Here is a 20,438-nt window from a genome sequence, read left to right on the forward strand (position 1 = left end):
TTTTATTATTTTTGCAGTTGGAGATCCTAGGGTGAAAAGACTCTTTTTCCTCACACCAGTGGGCAAATATTATGAAAAACACTCTTTCACCCAGTTTGGGCCACTTAGAAGAGGCATAAACACTCTGATTGGCCAGCCAAGGTCAGGTGACCACTTCTGTATCAGTGGGTATGGAGGGAACACTATGAGAGTAGCATCCCAGTACTAGATGGAAAAGAGGGTGCTGTTGTTAAACAAAGGGAGGACGAGTGGTGGGCAGGTAAGAACAGCATGTGTCCATGGTGCTGATTTTCCCAGAGTATATTTATATTATGAGTATAGTCTTTCTTCCAATTGATTATACAGCATTGAATTCAGCAAAGATAGAATAGTTTGTGATTATTTTTAACATTACAAGTTATTACCTTCATGTACATGATTCGATATCTTTCTTACTCCATTTTTTAAAGACACAAAAATCTTTGAAAAAGAAAACTGGTTTAGAGCTATTTTAGAACTTTGCCTCTGTTTGAACTCAAATATTTGTGCAGATTCTTATGATGATTTGAGAAAACTAGGTGTAGAATAGAGAGGAATGAAGTAAATCTTAAACATTAAGCCAGAAATAAAGAACATGCACCTACTTAAGTAATGAGGACTCGTCAGAAGGAGGTTTACAACCTGAACAGTCTGCAATAATTAAGTGATAGGAATATCATCAAACAGGTACCACATGCATCATGCTGTTTGTTCTTAATTTTAATAAAACAAGACCTTAATCACATTTTTTTCAAAGGAATAGAATTGGGTTAATTGAACTTTTTAGTGATGAATGTAGATTAATTCAAGAGCTAATATGTTAGGGGGAAAAACTCTATTTTCATGTCTTTTCTAATGTCCCCAATTATGACTAGATTGTTTACCAATTATTCATCTGTAAGTTTTTGGGAACATAGATCATATTTTCCAATAGAAATAATGTTATATATGCTGACTGGGTTCTTCACGATGGCCTGTGAAAAGCTACCTAGTTCAGAATATGTATAATTTGTGAAATTATAAAAAAGCACCTATAATAATGTTTCCATGGAAATCCATGTTTGGCAGGGCTCTAAGCTGGGATTATAGAAGCACAATTTCCTCCTCATTTTTGTGCCCCATCTTTTCTAAGAGTGAAAGTGAAGGTCTTCTTAGCTCTAAATCTCTGTCATCTGCGATTAGCTTACGGGCAAAGAGGGGTTAAGAATGATGGACAAAAACACTATGAGGAGGCCTGAGCAGGTACCGAAAGGGGATGGTGCAGGACAGGATTTGGAAATCCAAAAACAAAACCCCAAGTTCCTGAAAGCTTAACCAGAGACATGGGCTGGTTGGGTGAGTAGGTAGCTGCTACACCGAGTAAGGGTTGACAAGAAGATTTTTACTAAGGGCTGATGCTAAGGGTTGTCCAGACAAAATTCTCAGGCCATGTTGAAGGCAGATTGGCTTTTACAGAGGCTGTCGTTAGAGAGCAAAGTACCGAGGTCAAGGAGGAAGTTTCCTCTCTCTCTGGTTGGAAGTCATTGCCCAGGAAACCGAAGCCACAGTGCAGAGAGTAGCTGCTAGAGGAGAAGAAACAAATTCAAACAAGAAAGACAAAGAAGTGAATCAAAGGAGCACCCAGATTGGACAACTGATGCAAAGGAATGTACGAGATGGGAGAGGCTAGGAGGCCGGTGGTTTCTTGGCAGTACTCTTTGGTTATAAAGATCTCAGTTAAGCTATGTGATCTACTCCTTCATTACAGAAAACATGGCCCTTCCTGGCTGGATCTTAGGGATACTTCTGGAAGACAGGCATTCATGAAGAGGAATTTACGAGTGAAGAGATGGCAGCAGAAGGAAGTTGGTAAGTACATTTGAAACAGGCCTAGCCTGATTCCTCAGTCACCCTTCTTACTTCCTTCTTCTGGTCACTGTGTAGCTGCTTGTCAACTAAAATTCTGCTAGTTTTTAGTTTACTCTCTAGTAATTGTCCTACTCTCTGCTCTTCTTCTGTATTTTCCTTTATTAAAGAAACAGATCTTTCATCTGATATACTCCCTCCTCCTCTCCTTGTTTTGCTATTGACATGCACGTCTTTTGAAATTTCTAAGGGTCTTGGCTAGAGAAATAGAATGGGGTAAAAAACATTCATCCTAAGATTTCTCCCCGTAGTCATCATTTTCCCTGTGGTTCTCATAAATAAACCAAAAGCTCCTCGTTCACACCAGTGATCTTTGTACATAAGCAACCAAACGGAGATTTTCTTCACCATTTTAGAGAAAATCCAGGTGACATTCATCTCGGTGTTTCTTCCCAGGAGCCAAAGCGGTCGTGTTGGCTCAAGGGAGAGAAGCAGGCTGGGCGGGGACAGCTGCTTCCCCAGGGGAATGTGTAGGTAAGGTGGGAGAGTCCAGTGGCAGCCACTGTTGGTAAAACTGTGTGAAGAGAGAATACAATGTAGACTCTGCACCATTTTGCTCACTCAGAGTCTGTTCACATTTTACAGTTGTCTCCAAGCAGGCAACAGTATAAACAGCACATTATCAAAGAACATCTGTCCAAACTTGACTCTCACTCTGGAGAAAACTTGAAGGCATTGGACCGACATGATACCGTGTGGTTTCAGTGGAGCATCAGTTAGTTTGGTCTCGTGGGAAGAAGTCAGTCATTTCTCTGTATCACAGTTTTTTTGCAGTACCTACTGGCCTATTGACATGCATTGAATCTAAGCACAAGTTATGTAAAGGAGAGGGCTTATTTTTTTTCCAGATTTATTTTGAAATGTCCAGAATATTTAAATCACAGAATATCACACTAAGTAGAAGAAAGTCCAATTTTAATCACTGACAACAACAACCATCATCATCATCATCATCATCATCATCATCATCATAATAATAATAATAATTAAAAACCCAAAACCCCTCAAATACCACCATTACTCTTTGCTACTTTAAGGTTAAATACCCTCTGGTCAATCTTCTTTGCAGTGTGGCAGGTCAAATATATTTTTGCAAATCTCTCTGTAGTGACTTGATAAAGATGCAACCAGCCCACAGCATTTAAAAGCACTTTCTTCTTTGCCCAGGCCCCAAACCTATGTGTTCTGCTGGAGTCTCCCCAACTCCTAATACCATTTCGCAGTCCTGTGCGGTTCAGTCATTTCTTTTTCTTTATCTGCTTAGCATCTAACAGCTTAGGTGACGACAACATGAAATTTGGCATAAAGTAGTCCATGTATTCCCTAAGATTCAGGAATTCAGATTTTTATTATGACAAATAATATGACCTCACCTTCAGCATACCTCCTGAAGTATTGTAGTAGCTCTCACCATGCAAAGACTTGTTAAGGAACGTGGTGATGCTTTGAATAAATACAAGAAGGAAGTTGATTCGATCATTCTGAACACAATAAAGTTCATCTTGCTTTTAATATTAGAGCCTACACTTTAAAATCAGCTACTGGAAAGTGATGGTTTCAGCTCTTAGATACAGAACTGAACAATATAAATTCCCTTAAAACTGTAAGTTAAAAGATGAAAACCATTATTTTATTATACCACTATATTTATTGTCAAAAGACATTTTCTTCTTTTTCTATTAAAGGATTCTAGTAAAATGGGATGGGGGCTCCACAGAGATACGTGAGAAAAGGGAGAGTCAACTGTTCCACTCAACACAGGAGTAGAAGCTGGCTCCAAAGGGGAATGATTTATAAAGCACATTGCAGCCCCATTGTCACCTCAGTCGTGTAATTTTCAGGATCATCTTCCAATAGGACCATGGCGGCATCTTGGTTGTGAATCTCTCTTCTTCTTTAGAAAACTGTACAGAGAAACACAGAACAAAACCACACACCTCACAAACTGCAAATTTAGTGAAAACTGAAGAGAGAGAAAAACTGTAAATTCCAACAAACGTGTTTTTGTGACCAAAAATACCTGAGACCAGCAGAACCTGAATGGGCAGTAACAGATACATCAGTGACTCTTCCAATTCCCTTCCCATACTTTACTCTGGAAGGACGTTACCAGGTGCAACCCACACTTAAGGAACAAGGAGTTACTCACCACCTCTTTGAAAGGAGAGTACTGCATCCAATACGCATAAATTCTTTGCAGTTCCTCTGGTGAAAGCATGAGTAAGAGCTGACTAGGTGAAGGTGTGTGTTCAGGTGGAAGGAGGAGTATTAAGGCAGAGGAAAGGGCACTTACGAAGGCCCTGGGGTCCCTGATGGACTGACAGATGGCCAAAATGATCAGCATGGCTTGGAGGCAAATTCTGATGGAGGGAGGAAATTGGTGGACTAGGAAGAGGGGGCTAAAGAGATACACAGGGGCCACGTGAGCCAAAGCCTTGTCTGTGTATTTAGGATTTTGTTCTTTTAACAACAGTCAGGGACAATAGAGACATTTATCAGATTTGCATTTTGAAAAGATTACTTTGGGTAGCCAGGTGAGAACTGAATTTTTCCTTTCCTATGCAAGGAAGCTTCCTGTTCATCTTCCCAAGTTGTCATAATTCCTATTTTTTAAAATAAGATAGAAAAATTTTAAAAGCATTAAGAAAAAAACCCTCCTCTTTCCAATGATTATAAATGATTTTCCTTTATCCCCTTCTTGGCTGTCTATATTAAGAACGTTTTCTCATTTCCTTTTATATCTCCCGTAACACAAAACATGGATTTTATTTTGGCTTTCCTAATTTCATCATCCACATTTCACAAAATCATGTGCCTCCCTAATGACATAATCTATTTTTTATTTCTTTTTCTCTCAGCATATAGTGAAAATCAGACTGCCTTCATTTTAGCCAACAGAAGGCCCAAGACAAATTAGTAAGTAGGCCAAATCTTGTGCGTACCACCCCTCATCTTCCCTGCTGGCATTTTTTTCCTTCCATTCATGCCTCTCTGCTTCTCACACCTCCTGATCTGAAGGCCTCCCTAGATCTGGGTTGGCGCTATTTCAGTATCCGCTCACTTGCCTTCCATGAGAAGCAGACTCACAGTTACTCTCAACAACTAGAGGACACTGATGTGGAGCTGACCCATCATAAAGGCTCTGTATCCTGGGATTCAAACTGGCAGGACAGGTAAAGATTTGGAAGAGGCTTACTAAATCTTTTTTTTTGAAAAATTTATAAATTTTTAAAAAGCCCTGGAGAAAAGGGAGACAATGTCTGGATTTTGGTCCTGGCTCTTCTAGATTTACGTGACCACATATAAGTTGCTTTAACTCTATGCCCCTGTTCCCTCACTTGCTGAGCTCTTGGTCCCTTCTCAAGTGTGGAGCAGCTCCTGTGATTCTGTAATTCTGCTTTGTTGGCTGATCCGATCTCTCCCCAAAGAGTTGTCATCCACAGATTTATTAAAGTTCAGTGGCTAATTCTTCTGTAAAATCAGGGTTACTGGTGAGCACGTAGTCAGGGTGGAGATATTTGGGAAAGGTCCTACTAAACCAGCCTCAAGAAGACCTATGTTGTATTCAAACCAGGGAGAGGCTGGAGCTTTACATCTAAATCCATTATTCAGCGTCTGGTGTATAACTGCTTAAAAGCAGCCATGCTTGTTACCCCCTCAGGATCCCATGGTGTAGATTTTTATTTTTACCGCGTCTTATCTTTGCTGTTGTATTTTTATCCTTAGGCTTGAAGGGTGCCCTTCACGGAGATGTGTGAAGACACAAACACTCGCATCTGGGAACATGCGGTGCTACATCCTTCTCAGTAGTGTTCTCAGTAAAAATAGCTTCTCCTGATAAAAATTATGGGTAAAAATGTAAAAACCTAACAGCCGGTGGCCCCTTTAAGAAATTGAACATAATAGCTTTCTGTGCTGGGAGACAAATGTGAATTTTATAAGAGCAGAGGGGTTGCATCCAGGTGCGTTTGAAGGTCAGTCTCCATTGAAGGCCAAGGGTCTACTGAGGGGAACCAGCAGGTCAATTGCACATGAGATGAGATAACAACTAATTTAGAGTTTTTCTAGATCAGCTTCCAATGTATAAAGGAAATTCTCTCCATGTACCTCAAGAAATGAAAACCTTTACCAGATGGCTGTAGACACGGCAAAAGTCAAGAAAGTTTCCTTGTAGGAACCCAGGAACATAATCACAGCCAGGCCTCCACAACCAGGCCTAAGGGGCTCCTGGGACCACAGGAATAGGTCATGTGGTCCTATAGTTAGGCTCTATAGTTAATGTCTACTTCTTAATCCCCTGCTGCCACTAATTGCCCTTAACCTCTTCTTTCTTTTTCATAATGTCTGCTTATTAGTAATTTCTGCTTCCCCATTTCTCTGGTTTGCACGTGGACCACCATGACTTTTAAAAACTCTTATCTTTCATTTCCTGTTTCTATGGATCAAGTCCTCATTCTCAACTCACTTTCCCTATTGAAATTCCCAAGAGAAAGGGTCAAATTGGTCCAGTTCATCTTTTCTTCCAGAGCCAGGCCGTGGACTGCCTTTCAGGGACTGACTGACCTTGGGTCCGTTACCACACTTGGCTCAGTGGGCTGTGACCAGAAGGAGGAGTCCTATTAGTCAGTAATTCAAAACCCACAACAGCCCAAGGGGCTGTGGGCAGAGGCTGCTCCTCTTAGAAGGACGAAAAGTGTGAGCGACACCACCATGGCTGGCAAGTCAAATCCAGGGACATTCTGGAGACGTGAGACTGGCTTTTCTTATCTGCCTCTTGAAATTAAGAAAAGAATAAAGCCTATGATTCGTATAATAAACAGTCACTACTGAAGAGTTGGAGTCAGGCAAAGGAGCTGGTTGAAAAAGAAGGTTCAGCTGAAGAGACGGTTCTAGGAACAATAGTGAGGGTGGGGGGAGAAGAAAGGAAAGAGAGGAAGAGGAAGAGCAACGATGAGGACAGGGAGGGGCCCAGGGTGGTGGGAGAGAGGGATCAGGTTTGCAGAGGAGACAGGGAGCAGGGAAGGGAGAGGGCGTTTCCTAGTGAGAACTGAGCCACCTACGAGGTAAGCATCACACGGCCTTGAGCTTTAGGGCTGTGGTTAGCACGGTGGCTCTAACCAGTGCTACTGCCTTTTAACATTCAAGGTAAAGCCTGACAACACTGTGTGCTGGAGAGTGTGGACAGTAGGAACTGTAAGACATTGCTGGCAAGAGTTAAAATGGTATAAACACTCAGCAAAACAGCTTGGCCTGACCTAGTAAATTTGAAGATGCACATACTCATAGCTCAGCAACTCCGCTTCTGTGTGTATGACCTGGAGAAACTTGGGCACATATGCACTAGGATGCGTTTTCTAGGATGATTTATAGCAGCATTGCTCTGAAATGGCAAAAACTGAAAACAGCCTAAATGCGTATCCACAGTAGAGCGGGGAAGCTTTTGGTATAGTCACACAGCGATTGTATTGAATATAATGAAAATGAATGAACTTCAGTGATGCACAACAATACGCATGAGTCCTACAAACACAATGTTCGTAACAGGAGCCCGAGGCAAGAGAATACATATGTATAACTTCATTTATAGACGTTCCAAAGTTGGTCAAACCAAGCTATCATGTTTTGGGACATACCCTTAAATGATACCAAGAAAAGAAGAATTTAATTTTGTCTTAAAACAGAATTGCCTGGTTGTGCCAGAATGTAACAGAAGATGGCAAAAAAAAAAAGAGTGTACAGTAATTTGGAGAAGGTCCAAGGGGAAGTGAACTTTATTTTTCTTCATTTATAATACTTCCAAATAATGAGTTTGAAAGAAGCAATGAAATGTTTTAAAATGATGACAAATTTGATTTAATGTTGATAGGTTTATTTATGAGACGAAAAAAAGATGTGTGAATTTTTTAAACTGGAAAATTATATGTGGGAGGGTATAAAAAGAATAAAACAAGAGCTTAGTTTTCATTCTGTTAAAATGGGAAATTGATTCTGAGTGCGCAGAATGTTCTTAGTAAGAAATGGTAGAAATCATTCTGGTCTTCTATGCATTTGCCCAGCCAAACATTCCTTATATCACCAAAATAATTTTCATAATGAATGAAATACAACCATGGATATTTACAAAGGTTGGCACAATAACAGCCCACAAATTTATTATTTAAAAATTATCTTCTCTAGGTTTAAAATATTCTTGCCAATTGGTAACAGTAATAACCTGCACTTGTAGGACTTTCTTTAAAACCTCAAAGATGATGGTAAATTTCCATGGCTACCAGCTGGAAGGACAGACTTCCTGCTTTCTATTTCCTTGACCAGCTCCCTACTGGAACACAAAGGGAATCTAAGTGTCAAAGGAAATGATCTTAATAGATGGGGAAGGTTTATGAAGCATAATTAATGGAGCAAGAAATTTAATCACTGGGGATGCAGTCTGCTGAACAAAAAGGATAATTTGTATGAAAAATAAAATAGACATGAAAACCAAACCAAACAAAACAAAAACAAAACAAAACCAAAACCAAAAAAACCCAAACCCAAAAACTTGTATGGAGCCCCTGCAGACTTCGTGGGATCCCGGCCTGTGATGAAGGGTGTGAACTCTGGCATCTTTGTCTGACAAGGAGAATGTCAGGACTGTAACAAGGAGAGAAGCAAGTCAGTGTGGATAAAGTTGCTTCCTAAATACTGTGACCATCTGCTGGCCAAATGGCAAGCTATACTTTGTTCCATGGACGGGAACAATTTGGAATAAAGGTTATGCTGTGAACAGATGCTGAAAATCTCTTCTTGAGAAACTAAAATTCAGGGGCAAAATTAGCCAGAATCAACTTTAAAAATGAGGCTTCAAAAAGTCAATATTGAATTCTGTGACTAGTAACTAGCTGTATGATTAAAACAGCACTTCTGAAAGGTTTCCACCGAAATAATCCTCACCACCGAGTCCCGATTTGATTGCATCAATGACCAAGATGAGTGAAAGAGGACTTTACAGCAGATAGAAAATTTGTAACATATACTGTAGATGTCATTTTTGTGCTCTGTTCGTAATATATCTGATTTTTTTAAAACTCTGATTATTTAAATTATTTACCATCAAGGAGAATGTATGCTTTAAAAAAATCATCCAGAAAGGGCTCCAATGGGAAGTGGTGATCCTGGTGATTCTGAGAAGCCTGGGGTTGCAGCAAGATCTGGACACCCACTCCTCTATTTCACTAAAGATGAGTTCTGCTTTAAACCTCAGAGAAGACTTTTAAGTCATAAACATTCTAGAGGTAAATAAGACCCTGGCTATAATCTATTCAAATCCTATTATTTTAACAGAAAGAAAAGCTAAGGTACAAGGTTATCACATTAATTTGGCCACAAAACCAAAACTAAAGTTAGGCTTCCTAATTCCTATGTCGGAGTAGGTTCTAGTACATGAGGACAGAGTCCTGATTGTTTCCTTGAATGACAGACCCTCGTCCTTTTGCAGATCTTAACTCCACTTGCCTGCTCATCACAGGTCCCCAGCTCCAAGCACAGAACCTGGTACGTAGAAAAGACTCACTAAATATTTACTCAAAGAATGAATAGAATTTACTCAGAGAGTAAAGATGAAAGAACTTTATTCAAGTTCATACTCTTATGTGTGGAGTTGCTGGACCACAAGAACAAGTATTTTATATTTTTATGGATCTTGCCAAAGAGATCTACAAAATAATTCTGCTCCTTGCTTCTCCCACCAACGTGTGAGGGTGTCTGACTGTTTATGAATTGTCTATTCATGTCTTCTGCCCCTTTTATTATTGAGTTGTTTGTTTATTTCTTAACCATAATTTAAAAGTTTCTTCTATGTTAAACAAAGTACCTCTTTTCTGTCAACTGAGTTGCAACTGTTTTTTTCCTTGTATTTTATTTTTATTGCCTTCTCTGTAATTTCTTTTGATATATATGTTTAAAAATTTGTATGTCATTGACTCTGTCAATGCTTCTTTTACGATTTGGAGTTTTATATCATATTTTAAAAGACTATCCTACTGCAAGATTATTTTTGTTTATTAATTTTTAAAAATCATTTAACTTTTTTTGTTTTGGGGTTTTTTTTTTTGAGGGATTAATAGGTTTGTTTGTTTGTTTGTTTGTTTAATGGAGGTACTGGGCACTGAACCCAGGACCTCATGCATGCTAAGCACGTGCTCTACCACTGAGCTATACCCACCCCACCAAGATTATTTTTAGAATCAACAATATTTTTCCAGTGTGTTTATGATTTAAATTCATATATTGATTCTCCAAAAATATCTTTTGATGCAGAGGTAGAGCTCTAGCTAACCAAATATTTTGGAACTGTTCAATCATTTAAAAGTGCAGTTACCTTAAAAATAGCTATGATTGGGTCAGTGGTGACAACTGAGTGGTATCCAATACGGCTTAGTCTTGGGGAATCCAAGTATGGTGTTAGTCAGTTCAGATACAGGCAGCACCACCTGCTTCCTCCCAGCCTCTGATTGTTCTATTGCTTCCCAGATCAGTCACCAAGCTGTGTGTTTTCATTGGTGCACAGCTCTCAGACTTTCACTGAGCTGGGAAGCTTGGGTTCTAATCCAAGATCTGCCTGCTGGTGTGATTTTAGGCACATGTCTTTACTTCTCAGAGTTGCAATTTCTTTTTTTACAAAATAAGAATATGAGATGATAACCTTCATGATTTTTCCAGAAACAAAATCCTACAATCCTATAATGTCTTCCAGTTTCCACTTCACTCCTACAGATACTATAAATAATCCACAATTGGATACCCTGTTGGGATCTGAAAATTATCCAAACTATACTCATCTCTTATATTCTTCACCCCAAAAGAGCTTTTGCTTTTTTTTAAATTGAAGTATAGCTGATTTACAATGTTGTGTTAGTTTCTGGTGTACAGCATAGTGATTCAGTTATACATATATATACATATATATTCTTTTTCATTACAGGTTTTTATAAGATATTGAATATAGCTCCCTCTGCTATACAGTAGGACTTTGTTGTTTATCTATTGTATATATAGTAGTTTGAGAGCTTTTACTTTTGATGTTCCCTCTGCCCAGAATGTTTTTCTTACAGTTATCTATATGTTTCTTGGCCTATCTTCCTTCAGGTCTGTGATCAAATGCAATTCTGGCAAAAATGCCTTCACTTAGTCACTTAATAAAATAGCAAACTCTACCCCTCCAAACATTATTCTTTTCACTTTACTCTGCTGAAGTTTTTTGTATAGAACTTTTGCTACCTGACATAGTACATATTTACATATTGCTGTATTCCCAAATAGTATGTGTATCAGTCAGCTTTTGCTGCAGCAACAAATAGCCCCAGTACTTCAGTGGCTTGCGGCAACAAATATTCATCTCTTGCTTGTGTCACATGACGGCTGTGGGTAGACTGCAGCATTACTCAGTTCTCCTGAACACACCCAGGCTCTGGTAGGCTTGCTTCCACTTCAGGATGGAGTTGAAAAAACATTCCTTCTCTAGGATAAAGTGTTTTTCTGATGAAGGGCAGGAAGATAAAGAGGCAGAGCCAAACCAGGAAATCTCATTTAAAACTTCTCCTCAGATGTGACAGTCACATCTGCTCAGATTCCATTAGCCAAAGCATGTCGTGTAACCAAGCACAAAGTCCAAAGGTCAAGTAGAATATGTACTCCTCTCACAGGATCAGGGCCAAGTCACATGACAATAAATGGAGATCTAATTAGATGCAATAATCCTATTGTTAAGAGCAATAATCCAATGCAAAAGATATAAACTCCATGACTTTGTTCTTTTTCTGTAGTCTCCCTAAGGCCTAGAAGAGTAGGCATTCAGTAAATAGTATTTGATGGACAAAGAAACAATCCTTTCATCCTTCCTAGCTCCACTCTTACTGCTAGAACAAACCCCCACTTAGCCTCACCCTCACCACCATGGCTTTGATGTGGCTAAGAGAGACAGGATGGACTGAATAATCTTCTATCATCCTTGTAGGCCAGTGATTATGGGATAATAAAAGACATTTTCAACTTTGTGATGAAGTGTCTGCATTTTGGGGGACTCCTTAAACACTGTGTTTTTCTCACAAATTCCAGCTTCGATATTGGCATGCTGCTCATTTCATGTTGCGTATATGGTGGTACCTCGGACCCACCACAGCCAACTCTACCACCCCTGCCCACCAATCTCCCGCTGGGCATTGGTCTCTCCTGAGACAGAGTGCAAAGCCGGACTGTCAGGCTGGGTGGACAAAACCTGGCTCTTCTCTCCCTCAGTGAGAGACAACGGCTTTTTGGATGAGTTATTTCATGGAGGAAAGTTCAAACTGAAATACATGGAATGCCTAAATAAAGTTGCCTTTTCCCTGAGGCACTCAGCCTGGATGTCAGTCATGGCTAGGAGCTTGTGTTCTGGAGTCCATCAGACTGGTCTTAAATTTCTGGTATATTTTCTAGTTGGTTGATCTTGGGTTTGTTCCTTCCTTCTCTAAGCCTCAGTTTTTAAATCTATAAACTTGTATCAATAATAGGGCATTATGAGAATTTAAAAAGCAATGTTTTAAAGAGTTTAGCATAATACTGGCAAACAGCAGGCACTTAATAAATGACATCTGTTACTTCCTAAAGTATATGAATATGTAGTGACTCATAGTCACAGCATTACTGTTTCTTACCCATGAGGAAGGAAAGAGAAGTGAGATATGTGGTATGCTCAATGTCACACAGTCAGGGCTGCAGCCCAGGTTTCTGATCAATCCTCTGTTCTCTGGATACAGATGATAGAACAGACAGAACTGTATTAAAACATTTATCCAGTTCCTATTTATTAATGTGTAGTGTGAGGCTTCCATCCTCCACCCACCCCTGTGGCTATTTCCCAGAGTAGATCCGCTGAAGCCCTGGTTTCTAAGCCTGTTAATACTTGTTCCAAGAGAACGAGTCTGTGATCAAACAAGTTTAGTGCTAGATTTAAAAGGCTGAGCAGTTTCCATTTTTTCCCACAGAGCTTTTAGTATGCTGATGTTCATGTTGAATCTCCAAGAGGGAAATATAGAATTTCCCACTTTTATTTGACCATATAATCCTGCCTCCTCCATCCACAAAGAGGGAGCCTTCTGCAGGAGACGCTTTGTGAAACACTCCCAGGGCAGCTTAAAATGGAAGCTAACACACAGAGTTGCAGAAAAACCTAGAGGACACACTAGTGACCGAATGTAGGAAACAAGTGCAAAAATGAAATAAGTAAATGAAAACTCTGTAGACTCCAAAGACAAGTAGATTAGGGAGGTAATTTTGTAGAGTGGCAAGTCAGGTGATGATGTGTATGATGAGACTGGGTGGAACCAAGGGATGGAAGCTTCATTCCCTTTAGCTTTAATACTGGACAACAATGTCATCAGATTCCCGATGACAAAAGGCTGTTCTTTCTAGATTTGCATCGCTCATATTGTTGGCCATAAGGGTAGTTCATATTTTAAGTCAGGCAGCTTATCTAATTATGCCTTTTCCTATCCTTCAAATCCTCTTAGCTCCTGGCACTTTGCCCTTAAAATTGAATTAGTTCAGTGCTCTGAGGTTATAGAAACCAGACTCTATTTGGAGCTGTAGATCCAGTGTCACCAATGGCTTAATGGAGATTCCCCGTGGACACACTCACTGTCTAATGAAGCAGAGGCCCCCGAATATGTGAAAATAAAACTGCTGCAGATTTCTTTCTTTTCCTAGTTTCAGCTTCTTTGCTATAATATTGTCATGTTGTCTCTGAAAGAAATTAAGGATTTATAAGTAGCTAGATGCCTAAGTCAAAAATATGAAACTTCTTGGTATTTTTAAAGTCTGTCAATGGCCAGAGCCTTTTCACTGTCTGAGATGGCTTTAGTCCATCTGATTCCAGCCACATCAGCTCTGTAGTCAGGAACGACATTGTTAGGTTCACCTGACACGGAGTTTTAGTGAAATAGAGACAGTTCCATGGTTATTACATCTTCAGGCTCTTCTCCTCATGAGTACCTGGGAGGGTTACTGTTTTCTTTACTAATGGGTGCTTCTTTCAGAATTTATGTTCTTTTAAAGCATCACAGTCTCACAAAACCCTGAAAGAACTAGAGATGAAGGTCCTCGGAGCCAGCCATGGGTCATTTTTTTAACGAAGGAGAGCGAGTTTGGGCAACATTTGCAAGCAGGGTATTTTTAGTGGGTCATAAGCAAAAGTGGTTAACTGACTCCCAAATTGTAGCTCTAGTCCAGCATCCATCTCAAACTTCATATCCATTTACCCAACTGTCTTCTGGATATTTCCACTTAAGTGTTCCAGAGGCAACTCAAACACATGTCAGATATTTAACTCCACAGCTCTCTCCCCTTCCCGTCCTCTCTTATAGCCTTGGTTTTAGCATCCACACTGAAGTCTTGACTTTTCCCTCTTCCTTTCCCTAATGTCAAATTCACATCCAACTTCCTTTGCTTTCTCTTAAACTTTCTTCCAGTCTCTCTTGTCCATTTCTTTACTCACCACCCGCACCGTGTTTAGCCTCAACCACTACTTAGAGGCTAACCTCACTGCCTTCATTCTTGTCCCCTTCCAAGTTGCCATACACACATCATTGCTAGAGGGACTTATTTAAAAACAAAATGGATCATATCATTAACCTGTTTGAACATCTTCCTAGACTCTTTGCCCACTCCTAATAGGAGAAAGTTCCAGATCCTTAGCATGGCTCACAGGATCCTCTGTATGTGTGCCCTGACTTGACTTCCTGTCCTCCTCCTCCTGCTCCCTGTCCCATAATTATTGTCCCAGCAACCCTGAAATACTTATGCTTTGGCACATATGCCATGTTGTTTTTTATCTCTATGTTCTTTGTTTATGATCTTCTCCTTGTAATACAACTTCACTCTCATCCCTTCCTTTCATTTACCTCTTTTTTTTTGAGACTTTGCCATTTGAAAGATCTGTTCAGGCATCATGAGCTCTAGAAATCTTCCCTGGCCTCCTCTCTTCCCTAGTCCACCCAGATCAGATTAGGCTTTTCTCCTGATTACCCTCTTGATTTTCTGTGAAAATCACAAATGCTGTGCTTGCTGCATCGTGGAATAGTCCGTCTGATGTGTGCCGGTCTCCCCCACTGAACTGGGAAAGACTTGTAGATAAGGGCTGAGTCTTAAAATATTTTTGTTTCTCAACACCTGTCACACTCCTTGGCAGAAAGTTGGGCACTCCGTGAATATCCCTGGATTGAGTAATTATCCAAAGATATCTGTCACTTTCAGAAAATGTTTTTGTAAATCTATATGAGAAGTCACTTATTGGCAACAAAAAGAGGTGCAAAAAATAATGTGCAACTGAAAGACGGTTGATATGTGGGCATACTGGCGATGGAATCTAAGAAGTTATGTGATATTGGAAAAGCCCCAGGTCTGTGTGATTGTTCGGTCTCTCTATAAGAAACTGGGTCATAGTACTTCTACCCATGCAGAGGGAGTTTCTAAGCACTGGGGAGGGACAACTGATCAAATGGTCTGTTCATCTGTGATGAGGTTGTGAATGTCTGCTTCTCTCTGCCTCAGTAAACTTGGATACCACGTAAAGAAGGAAAAGAAGTCTTACTCTATTTTACTCTTTTTTTCATTCTCTCTCGTCCCCTCCCGACCCCTCAAGTGTGCCTCTGTTGGAAATGGGGGCAGAGAACTTGCAGTTTTCTCACAGATCCAATCCATTAAATGGTCTTACCTCTGAATATCCTCCTTGTATGTAAATGACAGTTTTTGGACATTTTTCTGGGGAGGAGAGAATAAGATCCTTTCGTGTAAATGTTACTCATGCTGTAAAGTGTCATATTGTCCTTTTAGCTGTTAACTTCCTTTTTATCTTCTTGATTTATTTTCCCTTTAAAGAAGCATTTATTAAGCCCATGCTGTGCCTTCAGCCATGTGGAGGACACAAGAGAAATGCAGGGCTCTGGTTCTGTCCTCAAGGACCCCAGACAACCCCGGCGGGGAGGAAGCACAAAGAAGCACGTGCATCAATGTGCCACATGTAATCAGGTGTGCGGGCCTCTCCCTGGTTCCCTGTCAGCAGAATGCAATCTTTTCCCTTGCTCCATTAAACCTCGTTTCCTCACTTGCTGAGCTCTTGGTCCCTTCTCAAGTGTGGAGCAGCTCCTGTGATTCTGTAATTCTGCTTTGTTGGCTGATCCGATCTTTCCCTGAAGAGTTTTCACCCACAGATTTATTAAAGTTCAGTGGCTAATTCTTCTGTAAAATCAGGGTTGCTAGTGAGAGAACGTAGTCAGGGTGAAGATATTTGGGAAAGGTCCTGCTAAACCAACCTCGAGAATACCTACATTGTATTCAAACCAGGGAGAGGCTGGAGTTTTACATCGAAAGCCATTATTCAGCGTCTGGTGTATGTCCATTTAAAAGCAGCCATCCTTGTTACCCCCTCAGGATCCCATGGTGTAGATTTTTATTTTTACAGTGTCTTATCTTTGCTATTGTATTTTTATCCTTTGGCTTGAAGGGTGCCCTTCACTGAGATGTGTGAAGACACAAATACTTCCATTTGGGAACACGCAGCGCTACATCCTTCTCAATAGTGTCTTCAGTAAAAATAGCTTCATCTGTCAAATGGGAGGTGGGAGAGTAATGATGCCCACCTCACAGGGTTGATCATGGATTTAATAAGTTAGAACACGTAAATCCACTTAGAGAAATGCCTGGCACGTGATAAGAACTTGGGCATGGGTATAACTCAGTAGCAGAATGCATGTGTGCTTAGCATGCGTGAGGTCCTGGGTTGAATCCCCAGTACCACCATTAAAAGAAAAAAAAATCTAAAAAATGATACGAAACTCTGTAAATGTTAGTTTTGATGATTATTAACATTTGCGTTGCTTCCACGTTGCTAGTTAGAACAACAAAAGACTTTTGAGGTTGGTTGTGAACAATTGAAATGGTTTGAGTGCAATTCCTCCTTTAGTTTCTCCTCCTCCACCTTTCTTTGATATGAATCTGGATCTCTCCATAGACTTTCTTCACATCTTCCTTGGCTAACTTACAGCCCTACCACTTGTTCTGATGGAAGGACAATTAATTAGTTTTCCTTAGAATTGCACCACTTACATGATTAGAAAACTCTATTCCTACTGAAGTATTAGTTCTTAGCTTCTTCTTTTATTATGGTCCAGATTTCATAGTGTTTGGCTGGTATGTTTGGTACTCTGTTTATTTCCTTGGTTATGTTTATCTTCTTACATAAGAAAGTGCACAAAAGGAACTATGTGAGTCTAAGTTTTGGCCAAGACCCCAAGGCAAATGATAGCGCACTGCAAAGTGAGGTGCATGGCCACCAGGAGGACTCACAGAGGAGGAAGTGGTCACAAACCTGTATTTTTCAGCTCTTAGCTGAACACCCACTGTTAACCTTTAAAAAAATTAAGAACATAAAAAAAGGCTTTAGGGATAGGGGACGGTTCATTCAGAGACCTGTTAGTGTGCTGGTGTTCTCAGTTTTGCCTCTAGTCCCCTCAATAATAAGCCTGAAGAGGAGGACCTGCCCCTCACTCTAAGCCTAGGACAAGGAGATTCACCAGGTCCACTCAGCTTCTCCGGACCTGAGCAGCCCAGGGGACTGGTGCCTGGCCCACACATTAAGGCGTCTAGAAGGAGTGGGACTCTGGCAGGCTGCTCTGAGAGTGGGGTGAATGAATAAGAGAATTGCCTAGGTACAACATAAGCTACCAGAGCTTATTGGGGCCAAATGTATGAGTGTCTCCATGGGCCAGACGTGGGCCAGAAATGAGAGATGGGGTGACTTCTATTAGATTTAGTTCAAGACAGCTGCCTACAGGGTAAGGAGGCCTTGGCAGGAGGGCCTGGAAGGGTACCACAGGATGCTCAGTATTGAGGAAGGACATTAGCAACCAGGGTGGAGATGCAGTCTTTCATCAAGGGGGTGGTAGACGAGACATCTTCAGCAATGTTGTGACCCCAAATGGGATCCTCTGAGTTTAAGAGTCAGTTTTAAATATTTGCCAGGCCCAAGGAGCACCTGCTTTACACGGGGCCAGGCTAGTCATATCTTCATTGACCAATAGGGGCAGAAAGCATGGGGAGCGAGAAGAGGAAAGAGGGGTAAAACTAAGGCACAGATGGAAAGAAGAAAAAATTCCCACCCTTCACCATTGGAGGTGCCTCCCAGTAGCCTGATTAAGTTTGCCAGAGGGGACAGAACTTAACTCTGGGTGAGGATCAACTTTTCAATATACTGAGCTTCTGAGCTGGAGAAATTAATTATTGAAATGAGATCTTTTTTTTAAAGTTTAACTAAAGATATTAGAGGACTTCTAATTATGTGAGAATGACCAGAAGACCCCTGGAATTTGTCTGTATTTTCATCCAAAGGAACAAGGAAGAAGTTGGCTTCAGGAGTGAACAGCAAAGACAGCAGCGGAGCTGCTTTTGGATGAAACACTTGAATTCCACGTTTGAAACATATAAGATTGCATTTGCTTTATTGAAGATGGATTTTTTTCCTTCTTTTTTTATTCTGTCTTCTTTTGATGACTTTCAAGGTAAGGGGTTGAAATAAAAATGTCTTTACCAACTTTAAGTAGAGAGATCATGTAAAAGAATACTCTGATTAAACATTTCTTCAATTATTTTCAGCAAAGGGAAAGCATAAAAGAATTTAATAAAAACTTTTGGGCTTTCAGGTTAAAAACGGGGGAGACATAGCTATTTACTACCAGATGAATGATATAAAGAAATAAAAAATTAATTTAGTCCTTTAAAAAAATTTAGAAATAGATTTAAATTTATAGAAAAGTTGCCTAGTTAGTACAGAGAGTTCCTTTATACCCCATACCCAGTTTCATCTATTATTAATATTTTATATTAGGAGGGTACATTAGTCACAATTAATGAGCCATATTAACGAACCATAATTAATAAACACATTATTATTAGCTAAAGTCCATATTTTTAATATTTTAATTAAAGTCCTTAGTTTTTATCTAAAATCCTTTTTCTATCCCATGATCCCACCCAGGTTTTCACATTACATTTCATCGCCATGAAATGTAACTTAGGAAAATCAGTTTCACAGATTTCTCTTGTTTTTGATGACCTTGACATTTTTGAGGAATACTGATCAGGTAGTTTATGGAATATGACTCAATTAGGGTGCTTCTGATATTTTTCTTATGATTAGATTGGGTTTATGATTTTCTGGGAGGAAGAGCACAGAGGTACAGTGTCATTCTCATAATATTATATCAACGATCTATATTATCAAAAAAAAGGACACTTAATTAGGAGGAGTACCTGCTTTATTATTGAAATCATTGGAATGTTGGAATGAAGTGGACTTCTAAAATCTGAGTTGTAGACCAAAGTAATAAAGAGTGTTTAAAAGTATGAGATTTTAAATAGAGAGGAGAAGAGGGGAAAAGAAAACATGAGCCAGACATGTGAAGGACTAAGTACGTGGCTTATCACACAAATTGCTCTTAATTTGGCATTTCTGGTAGCTCTGGCTTTGTGGGTGTGTGACCTGAGCAATTGCACAGGACCTGGTGCTCAAAAGGAACCCAAACCTGGTTTAATGCTCTGTTGTTGCTGTCTTGAAATTTTCCGTAATTGTTGAACAAGGACCCCTGCATAAGGAAACATTCTTAGACAGACGATGTTTATCTTGTATAAGTCAGTGCTAGAAAGGCAAACCTAATATCTCCCAAAACTTTCTGAAATCTGTTGTGGCATAGTGCTTAGAACGGGCATTTTTTGGAGAAAGTGATCCTTCTTGGAAGAATCTTTTCTTTCAGAGAGAGCTTGAAAATGTAAAGATAGAGGAGACAAGGATATTTCCTGCCTGTCACAAAAGCCAGAAAAGCAAATATTGAACCAAAAACAGGAATGAAAGGGGTCTGGTTTTTCTCTAATAGGCCTTCTTATGACTAAAAATGGCTTATTTTTATTTCAGCCAATTAAAAAAAGTTTACTCCTTATGAGATTAAGATACTTGAGAATTGGACAAATAAATAATGTGAAGAATTAAAGTGTATTTTCTTACTGAAATTCAAAAATGTGACAGTTGTATCTCTGTTTTAAATGTTCATAGGAATTTTTTATGTATTGAGTAACACATGCATACATGCTTTTCTCACTTGTTATTTTTTTTAATTATTTTACTTTTTGGGGGCGGGGAGGTAATTAGGTACTGAGGATTGAACCCAGGACCTTGTGTATGCTAAGCATGTACTCTATCCCTTGGCTATACCCTCCCCAACTTCTCACTTGTTATAATCAATATAAATGTTGATTTTTTAAAGTATCCTTTAAAATATATGAATTCAAGAAGGTTTGACAGTGATTTTCCTCCAAGAAACAGAAATCAGGATTGTTGATGGGAGATGTAGCATTGGCAAATGAAAAGAATTGGTGGGGTGAGGAATTGTGAAATCAATAAAATGTTTTTCTCTCTTTAAAAAGTACATGATACAGCCTTGTAAACGGAC

At 39.7% G+C, this 20,438-nt stretch overlaps 1 long non-coding RNA gene across 1 annotated transcript in view; it reads left to right on the forward strand.

Moving 5' to 3' along the window:
- LOC141578484 (uncharacterized) overlaps positions 1-9,460 on the forward strand; it is a 93,224-nt gene extending 83,764 nt beyond the window's left edge. Inside the window, exons 2-3 of the long non-coding RNA XR_012508871.1 lie at positions 1,766-1,866; positions 9,401-9,460. This is a non-coding gene — a long non-coding RNA (uncharacterized LOC141578484). The remainder of the gene's footprint in view (positions 1-1,765; positions 1,867-9,400) is intronic.
- Positions 9,461-20,438: the final 10,978 nt, after the last annotated feature.

Source organism: Camelus bactrianus, chromosome 8, assembly GCF_048773025.1.
Source record: "Camelus bactrianus isolate YW-2024 breed Bactrian camel chromosome 8, ASM4877302v1, whole genome shotgun sequence".
NCBI lineage: Eukaryota > Metazoa > Chordata > Mammalia > Artiodactyla > Camelidae > Camelus > Camelus bactrianus.